Source organism: Podarcis tiliguerta (assembly GCF_965153285.1).
Source record: "Podarcis tiliguerta genome assembly, chromosome: 4".
NCBI classification, from domain to species: domain Eukaryota; kingdom Metazoa; phylum Chordata; class Lepidosauria; order Squamata; family Lacertidae; genus Podarcis; species Podarcis tiliguerta.
This window is the reverse complement of record NC_139537.1, coordinates 30,820,836-30,841,767: the sequence shown is the minus strand read 5'-3', so window position 1 is coordinate 30,841,767 and position 20,932 is coordinate 30,820,836. Positions and strand designations below refer to the sequence as shown.

Below are 20,932 nucleotides of genomic sequence, written 5' to 3'. Positions count from 1 at the left end.
AAATAATCCTAAAGCCACAAAATGGAATGTGCCACTAAAGACTCTGGGGGAATGAGCACCATTTTGAAATGCTTCCTTCATGTAGAACCAAACCCATACAAAGCAAAACCATTCCATTCAAATAGAGAGTTACGGCATCGGGGATAATATTAAGGTGAAGAAGCTTTAAACAAAAAAGAAGTGACCCCCTATATATACTATGGAGTGGTACAACCAGAGGGTTCTACTACCTCTTTCTGCTTCAAGAGCAGTGCTTGGGGACATATCCTCAAATATAAAACTCTGTATGTCAAAATAACTAGTATTTTAAATGTTAAATGATAATTGCTACAGGTAATCCAGATGCTATATTCACACACTGTGGCGGCGCATTAAGGTTTTGGTTTTCTTAAAGGAAGCTGTTGTGATTATACAAGCCAGTTCAGAACAATGTCAAAGAGAATGCAGAGAATTTGCTGTCTCCAAGATTGGTTTGCCATGTTATAAATTGTTTCAGGGTTCAAAAGTTTCATTGGCTCCTCCATAACCTGCCTGGGATTTAATGTATTCAGGAGAGGTACCGTATTTTTCACTCTATAAGACACACCAGACCACAAGACAAACCTAGTTTTTGGAGGAGGAAAACAAGAAAAAAAATATTCTGAATTTCAGAAGCCAGAACAGCAAGAGGGATCACTGTGCAGTGAAAGCAGCAATCCCTCTTGCTGTTCTGGTTTCTGGGATAGCTGCGCAGCCTACATTCGCTCCATAAGACGCACACACATTTCCCCTTACTTTTTAGAAAGGAAAAAGTGAGTCTTATAGAGCAAAAAATACGGTACTTCTTTTTGTTCACTGTGAGTAGTCATGCAGTAGGGGCACATCAAAAGTGCTTTGGTCCAAGGGTTCCACAAACCATACAGGAAGCAACAGAACAATAAGCAAGGTAATTTTTTTTATTTTATGAAAGTTACAGCATGCAAACATTTTAGTATTTGCAGGTTTGCATCCCCTAAACTGATGCTCTGAGTATTCAATCCTGCTTTCTAAAGACATCAGCTGCGTTAGAGCCGATCCAGCTACATTTCTACCAGACCCACACCGTCATATATGACGTCAATACTGGGGCACATGTCTGTGTGTGTTTTAGGAAAAGGGCCTGGTGGGCCAAATTTGGCCTCATGGGTCGGCGGTTCAAAAGCGTAAGACAAATAATGGTCTACAACAGTCCAAGCAAATCATTTGAGAGTTCAAATCTGGTATGAGTTATATCAGAACATCAAAAGTCCGTATTCATCAATTCTAGCTCACTCTAAACAGGAACTCTCCAAGTCAAGTCCAGCTCCTAGATATGAGCCTGTGTAAGGTTCAAAAGGAGTATTGTTATCAAATGGGAGAAAGATATGTGGATGTCATGGGTCCAATGGTACCCTAGGCAAGTACCTATTCATTCATTCATTCATTCATTCATTCATTCATTTATACATTTATACATTTCTATACTACCCTTCATCTGGGGATCACAGGGCTGTTTACAATATAAAGTAAAGTGCCTGAGCTTGTTCAATGTCCCACTGATTTCCAATTTCCCCCTCTCACTGTAGCTCCTCAAACTGCATCCAATGCCATTTCAGAGGGTCCCTCAACCAGCAAAGGAGTAGCTTTGAGGGGAGTGCAGAGGACTGCGGAGGAGAGGAAGGATCAGGAATTCCCCATTGAACAAATTGATTTCCACTTGCATTTGTTTGCTCCAATGCTAACAGATATCTTGTGGCATAAGGTTTACATGTTACAATAAATCCAGTATAAATCCAGTTATTTTTGCTGCAACCAACAAGGTGCCCCTCTGAAAGTTGCCATAAATTAATTGATTGTGATCATGTTTATTGCAGGGGAAAGTGGTGTCAGATTGGCATTTAGGCTGCAAACTTATGCCTGCTTACTTGGAACTAAACTCTACTGACCTCAGTGGGAGGTACTTAAAATGCAGGGGATTGGGCTGTCACTTTAATTAATTCCCTTCTTAATTCACTTTTGTGTCATTTAAGACTGGAAAGGATGTGCATGTGTCAGCAGCACAAAACCTGAACTTTACATTAATAGGAAAAAATTACAGAGACTGCATATATGAATATTATTAATAAATAAATAAATGGCATTTTGGAAAGACAGAGGATCAAAATAGCTTGTCTTAAACAAGTAGATAGGGGGAAATAAAAAATATGAACAACAAACAGCATAATAAAATCAGGAAACTTGAATATATCTTTAAAATATAATCTCAAGTCCATGTGTGCTTAACACCACAAAATTATTGAATTGGCGAGCCTTGCAAATATTTTTCATGGGCGCACTCATTTTTTAGTATAAGCAAATGAAGATTTTGTTGTTTCTGAAATTTCATTGCAACCAATATAGAGCAGGGTAAGACATTTTAGCACTCTTGCCACATACGTCATGGGAAACAGTTCACTGGAGAGCACACAATGGTATACTGCAGCTTTCACTCACAATAACCCATTTTCTCACTTCTAAAGGAGATCTATTTGTCCTTCTAGACATGAGCAGACTATTATTCCTGAAGTGCCAAACTCTGAGTGCATGTGCAAAGCTCTCTCCTCTACTCTCAATTGTTGGCAAAAAACAAAAAAAAAAGCAACGGTTAGGTACATGCTCAAAGCATTCAGGTCAGGGATTACAGAAAAGCCATTGAGCGTGCTGCATTAACTTGAACTTCATGTTCTTGTCACAAGCCTGTTAGTAACTGGAGTTGAGCAAACTGGGTAGAAAGGCCACTTCGAGCCACCTCACATGATTCACTTTCTATTAAATCTATTTATTTCATGTCCAGGGTAAGGTACTAGGGGCTCTACAGACATTTCCCATCACATCAGACACTACAGCAAGTATCAAAGGATAATCTCCATGGTTTATAAAGGGAGATTTTATCCCTCTCAACTGTCCACGGGACATCTTTTATGCTTCATTCAATGCTCAAAAACAGACTACTGTGAAAAGAAGGCCCTTTTACAGAAAAGGTGGAATTTAAATACACACACACATATATGGGGGATTCCATATCAGTCAGGAAGCTGATGGCACTGATATAGAAAACCCCCCTCAAATATGATAAAATATAACCTTATAGAATTCTAGAGAATTGCCATATAGATTTAACACCAGAAAGCACCTTTCAGAAATAAGTAGTATGTGGAAAGGAGTGAGCCAAAGTTGATTTATAAAAATCGACTTTGTATATTTTGGTATGTCTTTCTAGATTATTATTTTTTTTAAAAAAGGCAATAGATATGCTTTTTGCTACATATTTTGCATTTCATATTTTCTGTTAAAATTTCAATCACAGGCAGATGAAGGCAGGTTAAAGAGGGTGTTGATATTCTAAATTCAATTACTTTATATTGTAATGGAAACTGTCTTAGCTAGTTTCTTTTGGTGCCTGTAGTTTATAATCTAGATAAAACAAATCTATACTAAGGTAACCCAGATTCTGCACCAAGATTTCTGCATCTTGAATAAATTATTTCATATAATTGTCTGGAACTATGCATAATGCTATAACTCCCCCAAATAAGGACATCCCCCCAAAAAAACCCTGTGAGTGCTGCTGGTTCAGCCATAATGCCAATCTGGCATGCTGGTTTGCTTCTTCTCAGCGCAACACAGTATGGAGAGGGGTGGTGTGATTTGAGCAGCATATACCAGCACACTTCCTTGTTCACAGTAAGTTATAGTTTGCTGAGCCTGTGGTTTGCCATGACATATGAGCTGGGCCTCAGTGATGAAGCCTTGACCCTTAGCTTGAATTCTCAATAGGATGCTGAATTCTGCACACAGCACAGTATTGTACATATTTTATCTTACGCAACTGTTGTTTAAAATGTTTTCGATTTTGTATAATATATCTAACAAAACCTTTTGCAAAGTTTGGAACACTTATCTGTAAAGAACAGCTCGTTTTTGTGCACAGAAAGCAGTTCTCCCTGCTGAAAATAGCCCTTGGAAATCGGTTAACAACAGAAGAACACAGATGAATTCTATTTAATGCACACATTTGTGCTCAGTATTCTTCTCAGTGTTTTGCACATAAACTTCATAGCAAACAGAGCCAAAACACAGATGAGGAACAAACCTTTTGTGCCAATGCAAAATTTGAATGGTAGAGTAAACCACAAACTTAAGATAAGGTGTTTCCTTCACAATGCAATGTAAATTAAAAAAACAACAACTCATGGATACAAAGGAGAAAAAAAACAATAGATACAAATAACATAAAAACCTTTTATTCAACTTTTTGTCGTTACAGGAATCTAAATGAACAGGAACATATATCTTTATTATGAACACAATAATTGCCCACAAGAATACTGTGGGTAGCAGCAGCTCAATTGTGTACTGAATTGTAAAACTACAACACTGGGATACCCAGTGTTAGAGGCATGTTTTGGTTTGCCAGAGGAACCGTTCCTACTTTCATCAATGGGATTTTACTGATTTCGTCAAGAGCTACAAGTCTCAGATATTTGTTATAGAAAGTCGTATGTCTCCGTAAATCTCAGAGCTCGATTGCATAGGAGGAAACAAAAGCAGCAACAACCCAGAGTTGAAATGTGGTTGCGATAGTGTGGTTAAAAAGCTTTGGCCAGGATTTGCTGTAACTGTATCTCTACATCTGGTCCCAAACATGCCAATTACTTAAGAACGCCTGTGAGATACTTACGTGGATTATTAAACGGCCTTTTAGTAGCAGAGGTGGATTCAGGACACTGCCACTTTTGAACTCTGTATATGCAATTGGACTCTGACATTTCATTTGGGTATTTTAAGCACTAGATGTCATTGTACTTTGTAGACCTATATTAACATGTTTAATGTAACAGATGGGGAACTTGTTTATTAAAGTAAACAGGCAGTCAGAAGGCAGGTTTGGAGGGGAACGGTGCTTTCTATTGGGAATGACACACAAATATTTTTGCACATTTCAAAATACACATAAACTGTAGCAGGCATATATGAAAGTGACTGGGATTACAGTACCAACTAGAGTCAGAATGTTTGTTATTTGTAGCACCCCAACCAGAGTCATTTCCCTCTTGCATGCTGCATTCCTTCATTCCCCTTGGAATCAGTTCCTCTCTGGTTCCTTCTCCTCTTCACTTAACTGAGAAGCCAAGAGCCATGTCCCCTTATAGGTGTCACTGCTTCAAATTTCGTTCGGAAAGAAGTAAGTACAGTGGTACCTCAGGTTAAGTACTTAATTCGTTCCGGAGGTCCGTACTTAACCTGAAACTGTTCTTAACCTGAAGCACCGCTTTAGCTAATGGGGCCTCCTGCTGCCGCCGCACCGCCGGAGCACAATTTCTCTTCTTATCCTGAAGCAAAGTTCTTAACCTGAAGCACTATTTCTGGGTTAGCGGAGTCTGTAACCTGAAGCATATGTAACCCGAGGTACCACTGTATTGGATTTTCCATTCAAAGTGCTAAATCCACTCCTACTCCTCTCTCTAGCATGCCACCTTACACTGCCTCGGGTTAATGGTCATTGTCCCATAATTCAGTGAAACGAGAAGCATTAAGCAGCTGAGGGTAATAGGAGGGGAAACAAATATCAACATTACAGCTTCTCCCAGGCCTGCACCAGCACATCACATTGTATTCTTAGGCAAGCTTAGCCGGGCCCACCATCACATGGCAGGCACTGACAGGAGTATCAGCACCTGGGCACTGGGGCTTGTTGGTGCCACTGCCATGTGAATTTCCCCACAATGCAGTGTGATGCATGAGCACTGCATGGAAACCAACATGGCAGCTAGTGAATCCAGGTGCTTAGGCCTAGTGCTCCTTTCAGTGCTGCCTCCACCACTCAAGTACTTACCCTGCATTATGCTAATTTTCTCACAATACAATACATGTGTTGTGGGCATTGCATTGTGGATAAATGAGTGTGGTGGCAATGCTGGCTAAGTACCTGTGCGTGTCTGAACTGCATGATGACCACCGCTCCCCTAAAGCTACCTGCTGTTTCCAAAGAAGCCCACCAGGGCTATGGGGAGAGCCAAGGGCTTGTTGCTCATATTGTGGGATGGGAGGTGGGGAAACACAAAGGCACATTGTCAAGGGTACCCCAAGACCTGTGGCTGACCCAGCTCCTCTCCTCACTCCGAGTAAATGGCCTTCTGCCAGCCATTGGCCCTTTCATGCCTTCAAACCCAGAGCTACGTTCAGTCAGGCATGTTTAAATATTGTAACTTGAAGCTGACTGGTACTCCATAAGAGTGCACTTGTAAAGTACAAGCTCAGGGAGGAAAGAGAAGGCAATACTCATACCCAGTTCTGAAAGTAGCTTGCACTATCTGCTTGGTAAATTTATTATTTTGGCAAAGCTTTTATCTCCAGACCTAGAATTATTTTGTAGTGCCTGGAGGCACTCTAAGTGTCAACTGTGTACTGTATGTCAGTACAGTGGTACCTCGGGTTAAGTACTTAATTCATTCTGGAGGTCCGTACTTAACCTGAAACTGTTCTTAACCTGAAGCACCACTTGAGCTAATGGGGCCTCCTGCTGCCGCTGCACCGCCGGAGCACGATTTCTGTTCTCATCCTTAAGTTCTTAACCTGAAGCACTATTTCTGGGTAAGCAGAGTCTGTAACCTGAAGCGTATGTAACCTGAAGCATATGTAACCCGAGGTACCACTGTATGTGTGGATACTTTATAGCCAATGTTTGGTACTGAAAACTAGTCATTGGGTCAGCATGATGTGAAGAAGCATGAAGGGAATGCTTAAATAAAAACGGAAAAACAGCATTTGGTTTTTTAATTAATGCTATAACATATTGATCTTCAGAATTACTGTCTCACTACGTATCAGTTGGCATAAAGTGCAGGTGAACTTGCCTCCGCCCCATTTCCTTTGAAGCAACATAACACACATTTAAGCAACCAATTGCAAGCCTATTACCATTACTGGACAAAGGAAGCCCCCCAAGTGCGTTATATAGCAGTGTTCTAGATCTGTAATTCTATTTGCAGGAGGAGGATAAAAAGACTAATAAGCATTATGCTGAAATCTAGGCCTAAAGGTAACATTTAACATCATATTTTAAAGATAGTTTAATAATGGAAATAAAATTAGTTCACACTGATCAGTAAAACCAATCAAACTGTGTTGATTGCAGCTATTATGCCTATGATCGCAGCATGGTTAAGGTCATAAATCAATCTACTACTCTACTCACTTGACTATATGTAACTATGCATCCAAACCATGCTATTAACACACTTCTAAGCATAAGTTTGCAGGGGTATAAAAATTTCTCACTATGTAAGTTGCTAGCAGGAACAACTTAGTGAACATATCTGCATTTGTTAAACTTTTTGCACAGTTCTCTTATGCCATCTTTTCCACACCATTTCAATCTCTCTTTCAGGATATTGACCCACTTTATTTTGTGTTCCTGGTTGCTAACTTTGCACACTTCCTTTGTCTGCTGCCTTTTCACAGATGATTTTGAGAGTATTTAGTAGCTCCTTTGATTACAGTGGTACCTCGGGTTACATACGCTTCAGGTTACATACGCTTCAGGTTACAGACTCCGCTAACCCAGAAATTTTACCTCGGGTTAAGAACTTTGCTTCAGGATGAGAACAGAAATAATGCACTGGTGGCGCAGCAGCAGCAGCAGGAGGCCCCATTAGCTAAAGTGGTTCTTCAGGTTAAGAACAGTTTCAGGTTAAGAACAGACCTCCAGAACGAATTAAGTTCTTAACCCGAGGTACCACTGTATTTAATAATTCCTTTGATTTTTTTTCATTCCTTTTTTCTTTGTGCCTAAAGTCAAACAATCCGCAAGAAAGACGGATTAAAGGAAATGATGGAGCTAGATTTGTATAAACTTGGAGCTGGTGTACACTATATCTCAAATGTATTGCGTGGGCAGGGCTTTCACCTTTTTCTTTCCAGTTGCAGATTGAACACAGTAGTTACATGCTTATCATTCCTGCAACATGGCACCAGAAGTATTCAGGAAGGGAAGGGTCACAGCTCAGTGCCAGAGCATCTGCACTGGATGCAAAAGGTCCCAGGGCTGCATCCCTGACATCTGTAGGTAAGGCTGAGAATATCCCCCATCTGAAAACCTGGAGAGCTGCTGCCAGTTAGTGTAGACAATATTGAGCAAAATGGACCAGTGGTCTGACCTGGTATACAGCAGCTTCCTATGTTCATAGTCCTTCCCTTGTATTTCATGTTGCAAAAAAACTGCTAATTGTATTTCAAATCCTATTTACAAGCATATGTGCACATATAGAGCAAGCAGGCTACAAATCTACTCCCTCTAGTAAGAATGCAGTTTTATAGTTGGCGTTTTATTAGGTAGCAATAATGTACTGTGCCCCACACCAAGTTTTTCTTCACACTAGCTTCAACAAAACCTAATGTAAAAATGAGGATATAATATTGAATCTAACTGTTAAGAAATAGTAGGATTTAGTTCTAAATTCACAGGTGCTAAGGTCATCAAAGGATAACTGGCTCGTGTCTCTGTGATTTATGTGAAAAATGTGGTGGCCTTTATTTCATCCAGAACGGAGCAGGTCCAATCAGCTTCTATCTCTAGAAGGATCCCTATCTCAGACTCAACTCTTTGTTCAGCATCCAACATCTTGAGCAAAAAAGAAGAAGAAGAAAGCAATGCACAAAGCCATTTAGCAGAGTTTAAAGAAATTGTTTGGGTTAAAAATTAACTTATGTGAAGTAATGCTGCCATTTGTGGACAAAGACAATTTCTGAAGTATTGTCTGAACAAACCAAAGCAGCCAAAAAACTGGGGAAAGAAAATGTTTGCCTATCTGGCAATGTCTGAAGAACATTACTGTGAGTGGATGGATTTGAACATGTCAGGTTTTCTTGTTGGGTTCTGATGTTGTTCTGCTTTCTCAATCTCACAATATGGAACATATATAACAGCACAAAAAATTGAGCATACCCAGAAGTAGATCAATTGCCTTTATAATAGAAAATTCTGAGGACAAAATGTTCCACCAGAAGATCAGATAAGAACCAAAGCCAAAAAAAATGGAATACATTCACTACCAATTTGCTGCAGTCACCCATAAACTATTACAAGAACATTATGTATTGGGGTTCAAGCCAGCAAGCTATTAAAGAGGACTGCACTGATGTCCTCACTGCAACGCTATTGAAGCATTAATAAGTCCTCAGGGCATTGCATTTATGATGAAAGAGCCATCATCTAATCATATTTTCAAAAACATTTTGAAGGGACTATGCTCTGTCCCCAGGTTGGTTAGTTTTCTTGCTACATCTACAAAGATCACAATCTTTTCATATTTCTGTTCAGCCAAAACAGATACACATATATATTCCACAGTAGATGATGCTAAGCAACATTGTTTTGCAGGCACAGGATGTACTCATTGTCCCGGTTTGCTTTCCATGCTAATCTCTTTCTCTCTGTCTAAACAAAGAGCATATGAAATGTGCACAGATTAAAAGAATATGCTCCAAAGGGTCATTTTGTAGTGTTTTGGAATTAAGGGACTCTTGTAAAGGTACTAAAAGGCGCTACGGGTGAGCAAGGAACGATTTCAACCAACAAATTTAAATACAGTTGAATGTGTGGGATAAAACATGTTGGAAGTTTAAATATATTTGTAACTAGCAGATTTTTATACTTGTTCATTCTACTTGAAGAAAACATTAAAATTCACAAGTATTACTTGCTCTTTTAAAAGACACTAATGAACAACTGGACGGTATGCCTAATCAGCTAATGCTTTCACATCAGCAACCAACATTCTCCCCTGGGTAATGAAGAACTGCTAAAATTGAGGGCACATGCCAAGTCATACTCTTAATGATACAGTACATGCATGGAAACTCCCTGTGTTTCGTACATATATATATCCAAACATATTTCCTTTTGAGGTTTATATTATGGGAAATTGCAGGGGAAATGCAACTAAACTGGGAGCACTAAAGAGTTAAACTAAGCTCGCCATCCATGTCCCCCAAACACACACAAGGTAAGAATTCAGTTTGGGTTAAATCACACAGAAAATGGGTTGATGTTCTCAGCTTCATCCCTAGTGAGCATATTTGTCCGCATTACAATAAATAAATAATCAGTTAATAGTTATGAATCACTAAGTGCTAAGTACTTTTTTCCCTATTACATAAGCGTCAGGCATGCACAAACTCCAACCCAATTTGGAAGAAGCAGAATACTGGGGACAGGAACAAAATTACATTGGCAATGTACTCCCCACCCCCTTTTCTTCAAATTTATGATTTTGTTCTGAAGCAAGGAAGAAATGTGGCATAGCTACAGCTCACCTACATTTTTTCACAGGCTGAAGAAATTGACTTTTCTATAAGGTGTCATAATTTGTGTCCTAAAACAATTCAGCAGCACCATAAAACACACACACAAAATAATTTCTGCAACAGCAAGGCTTTCTTGAATGCATTAGTGAAAGTTAGATAAACCTGATTCATCTGATTTAATACTCTTCGCAAAAGAAGTATCAAAGGTTACAATTCTAGGAACCAAGATACTAAAGACAGTGGGCAACAAAAGCAACTTGGAACTATTATGGATGAGTTTCTTTACTTATGGGTGGGGGAGGGGGAAGAAAAATAAATGCATCCCTTAGATAGCTCCAATCAAGTCCACTGTGTTTTTTCTATAATATCTTGATTAATGGAAGTGCGGTGTATTGCTTTTTAAATAGCTATGCTCATGCATTGTTGTTGTGTTATTTTACCTTGTGTGTAATTAGTTACATTCCAATCAAACTTACATTAAAAGCAATAAGCAGTAATTTCTACCTGTGCTGGTACACAGAACACCTGGGAGTCATTTTGCAGAATCTACAACTAAATCTCTCTTCATACTTTGCAATTTCACAGCAGGGCCCCAGGCTTTGCTGACATCACAGTAGCCAATAAGGTTTTCAGAGAAATGGGTCCCTTTTGACTTCTTGAACGAAAACAGTACCACAAGCTGGCACGTCAATATGTCAGGAAGTTGTTTTAGTGAGACCTATAGGAAACGGTGCCATCTCTCTCCTCCATTACTGATAACTGGAAGGGAAATGTTCAAGGAGAAAAGGGTTTCGTTTTTAAAAAGCTTCCAGAGAATACTTGGACGTAACACATGCTGAATTATTGTTACTTTCTGCTTATGGTCTATTAGCATTGAACGGCTCCCGCTCCCCACACATATAGAGGTTGTCTTGTGCTTAAGTTGCAACTCAAGAGATATGTCCAAACTATGTCCTCTGAGAACAAGCCTAAAACAATTTTACTATTAAAAAAAAAAGTGTTATTAAAAAATGGACTACAGCGCAACACAGAGACAAAATCTCACAACCGAGAAAAGCTTTACTTTCAATATTGGGGTAAATGAAATTCCCCTCCATCTGCTGTAAATATAGGTCATTTCAATAAGTAACGAAGAGGTCTGAGAATTTCCTGCTACCAGCAAAGTTATTCAGACATCTGTTAAAAGCCTGACTTGTTACAATGGGAGAAAAACTGGGAACTGCCTAGAACGTGCATTTAAAGCAATGCTCCCGTTTTACTGGAAATTTTAAATAGGTATCACCATTAACGAAAGTAATACATAAATTAAATACAGGCAAGAAATAATCCACAAGATAAAATAAAGAGTTTTGTTATAATTCCCTAGAATTGAGGCGGGGTGGGGGAGAGAAATTCTTGCTATAACAGCTCTGTTTAAACTTTGGCAGGCAGGAACAAGTTGGCAGAACACAACATGAAAAGAGTAAATATGTTTCATGGCATATATATAATTGAACATTCTTCAAATTCCTCAAATGGAAATGTCAATGCCATGGAAATCCTTGAAACGTGGATAGATAAGATAGATAAATGTAAATAAGCAAACCCAAATACCTTCTCCCACGACTCCATTAAAAAGCAAGAGAAAAAACTAAAACATTTCTGCTTTAGAGTTCTTTCCCATAAATCACCTTTCCAGATGTTAAAAAATCAGCTAAAACCTCTTTGCAAAATATGTACCGCACTGGCCTCATTCTAGCATGAACAATATGAGCTTCCCATCCACACATGAGGAGTCTTGCTGCAAAGTCAGGCAACAACTGAATCCAGCTCACTTTTGAAAACCAAGCAATATCAGTACTGAGCTAGGCTAGTTATACATAACTATAAGAAAGGGAGCCATGAACTTGGAAAACATCCCTACAGGAGTAACAGGTAGCCTTGATGAGGTTTACCTGCTTTTGAAAGTTTATGAGCACACACTAAATTATATAAGCCTTTCTGAGTTCGGTACGTCATGCTTCATTATGTTATATGTACTAGCCAATGGTAGCAAAACTATATTGCAGAAGAGCTTGAACGTTTTATGTGCAACTCAGTGGCATGATTCACATGTCATAACGTGCCAAACTATGACTTAATTGCAACTGTGTGAGCCGGCGGGGTAGGGGACTTCCAGAAAAGGAACCTGCAGCTGCTCTGCTCCTTCGCGGTCCATTTTGGTGCTGATATAAGCCAAGGTTCTAATGGTTTAGCTCTCTCCAGACCAACCACAAGCTGTAACCAAGGTTTACCCTAACTTTTAGACAGTCCCATTGGTGCCCTCCAAGGTCCCCTCCCAGTTTTAAACTGAAGGTTTTAAATTTATAGTTTAAAACACTATTTTAAATTGTGTGGAGTTGCCTTGTTGTCATTTGGTTGAGAGTGTTGCCAGTTTTGAAGGGGATGTTGCCTGCCTTTTGTCTCTTTTTTCACCTGTTTGTGGGGTATATAGAGGTGGCTTGCAGGGAGCCCACAACAGTTTCTCAGATTTCCAGCCTGGGCCAAGTAAGTTGGGGATCCCGAGAGAGAGAGAGAGAGAGAATAAAAATCCTTCACAATAGTAAAGATTTCAAAATGATAATCATAAAAACTTTGAAAAACTGTAACCACATAAAGCCTAAATCTAAGGTATACAGTAAAATGATTTAAAGTGTTATTTTCCGTTACAGTGGTACCTCGGGTTAAGTACTTAATTCGTTCCGGAGGTCCGTTCTTAACCTGAAACTGTTCTTAACCTGAAACACCACTTTAGCTAATGGGGCCTCCTGCTGCAACTGCGCCGCCGGAGCACAATTTCTGTTCTCATCCTGAAGCAAAGTTCTTAACCTGAAGCACTATTTCTGGGTTAGCGGAGTCTGTAACCTGAAGAGTATGTAACCTGAAGCGTATGTAACCCGAGGCACCACTGTATTAGAACAGAGATCACTGATACTCTATTTTGTAGTCTTTAAGACTGAGCACTGTGTACCTACACATACGTGTTCACTAGAATGAGGCAGAAAAAAACAAAATCAAAACATGACCTTCAATATCTTAAAATGTAATTTGATTGAATTTTCAAATGAACATCCAGGGCAGGTGTACATTTTTGAAATAGTAGTTCGGTCTAAATAAACCTCCATTGCATTTTGAAGTCTATGAAGTCTATGTTACTTTGAACAAATAACTTTTTGCCTCACCTTCAGTTAAGGAGAGTGTTAGGCCAGCAGGAAGGAACAAACCATTAGTCAAATACAGTCTACAAAGTTGGAGAACTCTGGTTAGTATAAACTTACTGTAATGAAAAAACAACATATCCTGACTACAGAAGACTTTTGAAGCAAGAAATGCAAGGTACAGGTGTGGGAAAGAGATGATATAGACCGTTCTTTACACTACACTCCAGCAAAATGTCGTTACCTTGGACCGATACCAGCTTATTTTCCTAGTTTTACATTCAGAAATTTTCAGAGCCATTTACTGGAGCATGCTGGTTTTATTCCCCCACCTCATTTTTACTTTATGCTATACAGTATGCTCAAATATTTAGCTACACAAAGCACCTCAGCCTACTGATTCCAACAGCAACACCTTTAAGTATGTAACACATTTGCCTAACACAAAAAGTCTTTTGCATACAAAGATTTCTTTCTGATACTATATGACATGTACAGTGGTACCTCGGGTTAAGTACTTAATTCGTTCCGGAGGTCCGTTCTTAACCTGCAACTGTTCTTAACCTGAGGTACCACTTTAGCTAATGGGGCCTCCTGCTGCTGCCACGCTGCCGGAGAACGATTTCTGTTCTTATCCTGAAGCAAAGTTCTTAACCTGAGGTAATATTTCTGGGTTAGCGGAGTCTGTAACCTGAAGTGTATGTAACCCGAGGGACCTCTATATTGGCTATTTTACTCACAGAAACAAGGAATCCCGTAACAGAGCTAGTTAGGCAAATATTTTCAACAGTGCTGCTTTTAGCCATTGACAATGGATAGAGACAAAGACTCCAAAATAATGTGATGAGGTGGGATGAACTGCTAACGAAAATATCATCCTTAGAAGAGCCTGCTAGATCAGGCCAATGGCTCACCTAGTTCAGCATCCTGATCTCACAGGATGCCTGATGCCTATGGGAAGCCTGGACATGAATAGCACTTCCTCACCCACCCACCCATTTTTTACACTTATAAAAAGCGTCACTGCCCACAAATCATGACTGGCAAGACTCTCTTTATCTCTACAGGCTCCCAAGTTCCTTCTAGCTCTCTTTTCCTATTCCTGCGCCTGATCATCATGGAAATATGCTATGTAGCATCATTTCCATAAGAATCTGACTGGGACAGGAGGGAAAAGAGGACTCTGGAGCTTATGGGGGCAGAAATTCATGCTAGCTCTGATCAGTGACAAGACAAGCAGTTTATTTAAGTGTAAAAAAATAGGACTGGGGGAACTACACTTAGCTGGCTCATTTACAAAGCAAGATAAGCTGCCACCCCAAATGCTGTGAAATTCTCTCTCTCTCTCTCTCTCTCTCTCTCTCACACACACACACACACACACAAAACAGTGGAAATTCCTTCTTTCATAGAGAGATGAATGGTCCAATAAAAATAAGAGGGACTTTCGACCCATCACTAGGAAACACAATTTTGTTGTTGTTGTTGTTGGGCATCTGTCTAACTCAAGAGACAATGGAGGAGCGCACTTTGTGGGGTTAAGTCGAACTGTTGGATAGTTGCCGTGCCTGCTGTGGTTGTAGAGAACGATACAGGAGAGACATGTTTTGTTGCAGCTGGGGCAGATTAAGTTACCCAGCTGTACTGCTGCAGATGCACCATGGCGTTTTTTCACTCTGCGTTCCTCCCAGTGGTCATTTCTCCTCTGGTCACTGCTGAGGATACACAGCATGGCTGTCTATCTCCATGCACTGCGGTCATCTGCAAAGGATTCCCACACGGCGGGGTTGATGTTGTCCGCCTTCATTGTCTCATGTGCAGACATCATTGTAACACGGACTGAACCAGCTCCCCATAGAGCACATTCTTGGGGATCCTGCCATCTTTCATTCTGTGAAACACACTAAAGGATCAAGATCCAGCAAAGCCACTTGCCTTAACCCACACAGCATTTTGAACGTAGAAAAATATGAAGCATTTTTGAAGCTTCTGTATGTTTTACAGGTTGGTTCTACATGCAACCAGTTTTTAAGCCCATGTTCATGAAAAGTGCCCCACATAACCCATTTAGATCAGCCTTCAGAAGGCCTGGGTCTAGTTCAATGCAGACCAGGATTCAAGTTCTGTTGGATCAGTCATGAAAATGGAGCCGTCAGTGCTACCATTTCCACATTTGGTGCTATTTAACATACGTCAAGAATGACAGCGGCAACAACACCTCATTCTGAAGCCCTGAATAGTGAATCCAGGAAATTTTGAAGTTTTGGTGCAATAAAATAGTTTTCAAGGCTGAATGACAGTTCATTAAAGCATGTGGTAAAGATCTTGGACTGTACCACTTCTGAATATAGACAGAGTATAAATTTCTCCATATTTAAAAAATAAATATATATATTTCATGCACGAGGAAGATGAGCTTTTTTAGAAGATACCACTTGCTTTACTGAACTGTCATTCAACCTTGAAAACTATTTTATTTCATCAAAAGTGCGTATAAGTTACCTAAAATTCTACTTTAAACTAGTTTCCAAACCTCAGATTATTTTAGAAAGCTAACATTTCTTAGGTTGGCTCCTCTAAAAATGCATACAAAAGGTTTAGCTAGTAATAACTACTAAAAGCCTAGATTTTTTTTTTTAAAAAAAACTATATTGTAACTCCACTGGGATCACTGAGGAGGATGAGGGGAACTATGACCCCAACTATATGGGAATATCCAATAAATTTTCTAAGTACAACAAACTAAATTTAGAAAATTGGCATGATTTCATGCAGGAAACCTTTCAAATATTAGTGATCCAAATGGAATCCACCCCCTCACATACAAGATATCATGCAAATCTGTCAGCAAATGTACCTGCCATACTGTGAAGACATGTTTCATCGACCTTTTTTAAATAGTGTTCAGAACCAAACTAATATTCTTCTAAGTAACATTTAGAGAGCTTTTTCCTATCAAAGGATATTGGCTTGGCTCCAGTACTAAATTCCTACAATCCTGGCATGTCTTCATCTTCTGTTGTTGTTTATTCTTTAGGTCTACTCTTGTGCCAAATTAAAAATGCAGAGGTTTAGTTCTGCCAGAAAATTCTGTCTTCCTCCTTGTTCAGAGCCAATCAATCCTCTATTTGCCCAGAAATATTGTGTAGTAATGAGATGAATGTGAACGGTAGAAAACTCTCCATAATATCATGAAGCAAAGTGTTATGTAGGGCTACCCTGACTGGCTCAGTCAGCCAATGGAAAGATTTGACACTGAAGCTGATGCGCTAAGACTTGAAACTCATTTCCCCTCCCCAGAAAACCCCCAAATCTGAAATAATTGGGCTCTTCCTCCTTTGAATTACAATCCAGAGAGGTTGTCTTAAATCCCCTTAATCTCTTTATAACCAACAGTTTTATCCCAACTTCCTCTGTGGGATACACCCACAAGCCCTCCACACCACAATTTAAGAACTCTGCCAGCAAGGAGATGTGAGCCACACACTATTTTAAACAGATTAATCAAATGCAGGAAGTAGCTCAGTCACTACAGCATGAGACTCTTAATCTCAGGGTTGTGGGTTAAAGCCCCTTGTTGAGCAAAATATTTCTCCACTGCAGGGGGTTGGACTAGATGACCCTCGTGGTCCGTTCCAACTCTATAATTCTAAATTATATAATTTTACAACTAAATCATTTTCACCTCAATTAATTGACTTTGGTCCATTGACGCCAATGGATCTTCTCTGAGTATGAGAACATGCCACCCTGGGTTCCTTGAAGAGGAAGGGTGGTATATAAATTTTATAGATAAAAATAGTAGAATAATTTTAATTTTAAATTTTACTTTCTACAAAGATATTCATAAATTCATTACTCTTGCACATTGCAGAATGGGAACCTGGGGTCCTTGGAAAGAAAGGGCAGGATATACAGTGGTACCTCGGGTTACATACGCTTCAGGTTACAGACTCCACTAAGCCAGAAATATTACCTCGAGTTAAGAACTTTGTTCTGGCGGCGCGGCAGCAGCAGGAGGCCCCATTAGCTAAAGTGGTGCTTCAGGTTAAGAACAGTTTCAGGTTAAGAACAGACCTCCAGAACGAATTACCGGTAAGTTCTTAACCTGAGATACCACTGTAAATTGTATAAAGAAATAGAAAAATAAAATACAAAACATTGACTACCACCCTGGATGATTATTTTTTTTAACCAACTCTAAACTCTAAAGCATCCAACTTGTAAAAAAAAGGTAAAGGTAAAGTACTCCTGGACAGTTAAGTCCAGTCAAAGGTGACTATGGGGTGTGGCACTCATCTTGCTTTCAGGCCGAGGGAGCTAGCGTTTCTCCACAGACAGCTTTCCGGGTCATGTGGTCAGCATGACTAAACCACTTCCAACTCAACAGAACACCGAGATGGAAACCATCACAAGGAAACGCCATTTACCTTCCCGCTACAGAAGTACCTATTTATCTGCTTGCACTGGTGTGCTTTCGAACTGCTAGGTTGGCAGGAGCTAGGACAGAGCAACGGGAGCTCATAACAGGATCCATAACAGGATCCAATTAATGTAAGCATTCAAGTAACAAGAATATGTTGGATTTAGATAAAAGTATTGGATTATGTATACGTATTCAATATCATGGGAACATCAGGCGATCATACCTGGAGCCAGACCAAATGTGATAGCAGCCGTGATCATGTTTACACATAGGGGATGATGTCTACTTTTTCTTTTATACCAAAAGAGAAACCCAGATCAGGAGAACTGAACTCTACCTCTATTGCTCTCTTACCAGTTTGGCTCCAATACTAGAAGTGATCTGATCTGTGTCTTCAGGAAGAAACGGCGGTAAGGTGGAGTGTGTCCAGCTCCCCTTAACCTGTACACCCAACTTAATTGCAGAAACAGATCTATTTATGCCCTGCTTTCGGTGAACACACACAGCTGCCTTTAACACATCTCATGAGGACCCCCCCTCATACTTTCACAGCTTTTCACATTTGCACAGTCAGAGCACATTATATGTTGGTCCATAGACATATATCTAGATTTCTAATTTTTTAACCTAATTGACATCTAAACAGCAGGTTTAGAACCGAATTGGAAGGAAAGGTCACCTGCCTCATTTTGGAACCTTCATGCCTTCTTCTTCAAGTTCAAATACAGAGATAAATAGCTGGTCATAAACCATGGAAGAGGTATCTAGTGGCCAAACTAAGGATTCAAAAACATATAATTCATTTCAGTGATAAGTGCATTTAAACATTTCTGTCACAAGTACCTTGAAATATGGCTACATTAGCACATGAAAGTACCCTGATAGCCTGCTTTCAATAGTAACAGAGTGCTGTGTGAGAAGCATGTAAGGCTGCTGGTCAGCACCTAGAGAAAGATTCAGGTTAAAGATCAGAACCAAGACACATGCATGTCTTTTGGTATTTTGTTTTTAAATCATCTTAACATAGTTTTTAATGTTTTGCCCAACAGTTTTGGATGGGGACAATTCTTTTTAAAAAATAAAGTGAAAACTATTTGAATTCTCTCTCTCTCTCTCTCTCTCTCTCTCTCTCACACACACACACACACACACACACACAAAATGCAGCAGGGGCAGGGAAAGGAATCTGTTGTATAATATGTACTGTTGACATTTTCTTGCAACCCAGAAATATTAAATTATAGCAACATTGCACAATACTAAAATGGGAGGAGAGAACCGAATGCATGTTTCCAGATTTTTTAGGATTATTCACCAATTCCTTCTGGTTGTGAAATATAACACTGTATTCAATATTAGTTTCTTCAGACCTCGTAACTGAGTGCTAAATGACTCACATACTACTCCCCCCCCCATTATCATTGATAATCCAAGAGGAAAGGAAATCTACAAATACAATACAAACTTTATTAAAGATTTTCCAAACAGCTGCAAGAATAAGGATGCTTTTGTGATGGCAACTTCACCTAAATATATTTTTTAAATATTACAAAATGAATTTTACCAATGGCTTTGGTAAAAGTTTTGTTTCCTGAAAAATGTTGCTGAAAAATCATAATGGCTGTGACTTCTGCAAACATAGCAGAATTCTCAGTTTCTCTAGTTTCCTAAAGAATGTAAAAGGCCGCTGTATAAATAATTTATCATTATATAACCTATTTTAATAATGCACTTAAAAACAAAACTAAAGCATTTCCTATTTTAAGTACATAGGACTTTTTTGTATGTTTGGAACAGCATGTTTTTGATTATTTAAAGATAACGTTCTAAGCTACATCTGAGTCACATAGCTACCATATTTTAGCAAACCACAACAAAAAGTACCTTATATTAACTATAGATGAGTAGTCAGTGAGTCAGAGAATACTTAAAAAGGGTTGGGGGTGGCAAAAGACAAGAGTCAGATATAAATGTTTTATTAGAGTTTTAAAGTTCAAAATATAGATAAGACTGAATTGGAGCACAAGACCAACAGACTGTTTTGTGGCTACAGCTTTCTCTCTTTATTGGATTGAAGTCTAACATACAGAAGGAGTGCTGGAACATAGTCAATGGCAAGAACCAGAGTATTCAACAGCAAGTTAACATTTATTTTTATATTTGAGATTTACGGTTAGAAAACTATTTACAATTGTCACCTTAGTCCCACCGCACCCCTCTAAGATATTAACAAACTAGTAGCGTCACCCAAAAATTGTAAATTTGTGGGAAGAGGCCAGTCAGACACTGCTATGATATTGCCAGCAAATATGTTTAGAGGAGGGGGAAGCTGAAACCCAGAATAGTGGAAAAGCTTTGTCACAAAATAATAACTACAATATTTGCAATGTCAGCTGGACATCATCCAGCAGTAGACATAAAACTATGGAGAAGCTAAGAGGGAATCGTGTCTTAAATTACAACTAAATAGTCGGGAATTGCCTTGCACCAGCAACTTAATATGCATTAATGCCAACTGTAAGACAAATGCAACTTTTCTCATCTGCAGAAACTATTTCTGGGAATCAGTGTAATGCAGCACTACCATGCTTAAAAAAACATATTGGTTTGACCCTCTGGGCCATTTTAGATAGGGCTGCCATGTGTCCCGGACATAACCGAAATTTCAAAGGTAGAATTGACATCTGGGTGGAATTTCTGAAAAGCAGTGTTTTGTCCTGGATCTTAGGCAAGTCAATCAAAAAATTGCTTTCTTTGGCATTTTTGTAAAGAAAAGCTCAACAACTTTCGGGATGTCCTGGTTTTTACTTTTTGAAATATGGCAACCCTATTTTAGGCATAACAATCTCTTTCCCGTTCTATTATACAGTGGTACCTCGGGTTACAGACGCTTCAGGTTACGCGATTTCAGGTTGCGCACCGCACCAACCTGGAAGTACCGGAACAGGTTACTTCCGGGTTTCGGCGCTCGCGCATGCAAATAACT

General features: G+C 39.4%; 1 protein-coding gene across 40 annotated transcripts in view; it reads right to left on the bottom strand.

Moving 5' to 3' along the window:
• Nucleotides 1-20,932, bottom strand: part of ZBTB20 (zinc finger and BTB domain containing 20) — a 500,505-nt gene that overhangs the window by 419,675 nt on the left and 59,898 nt on the right. The window contains exon 2 of one of the 40 annotated variants that reach the window (XM_083437096.1): nt 18,630-18,722. The exons of 38 other annotated variants lie outside the window; for them this stretch is intronic. The gene's annotated coding sequence lies outside the window, so the exon portion shown is untranslated. Of the gene's footprint in view, nt 1-18,629; nt 18,723-20,932 lie in introns of those variants that run through there. One more of the 40 variants, XM_083437068.1, reaches the window with a different exon arrangement.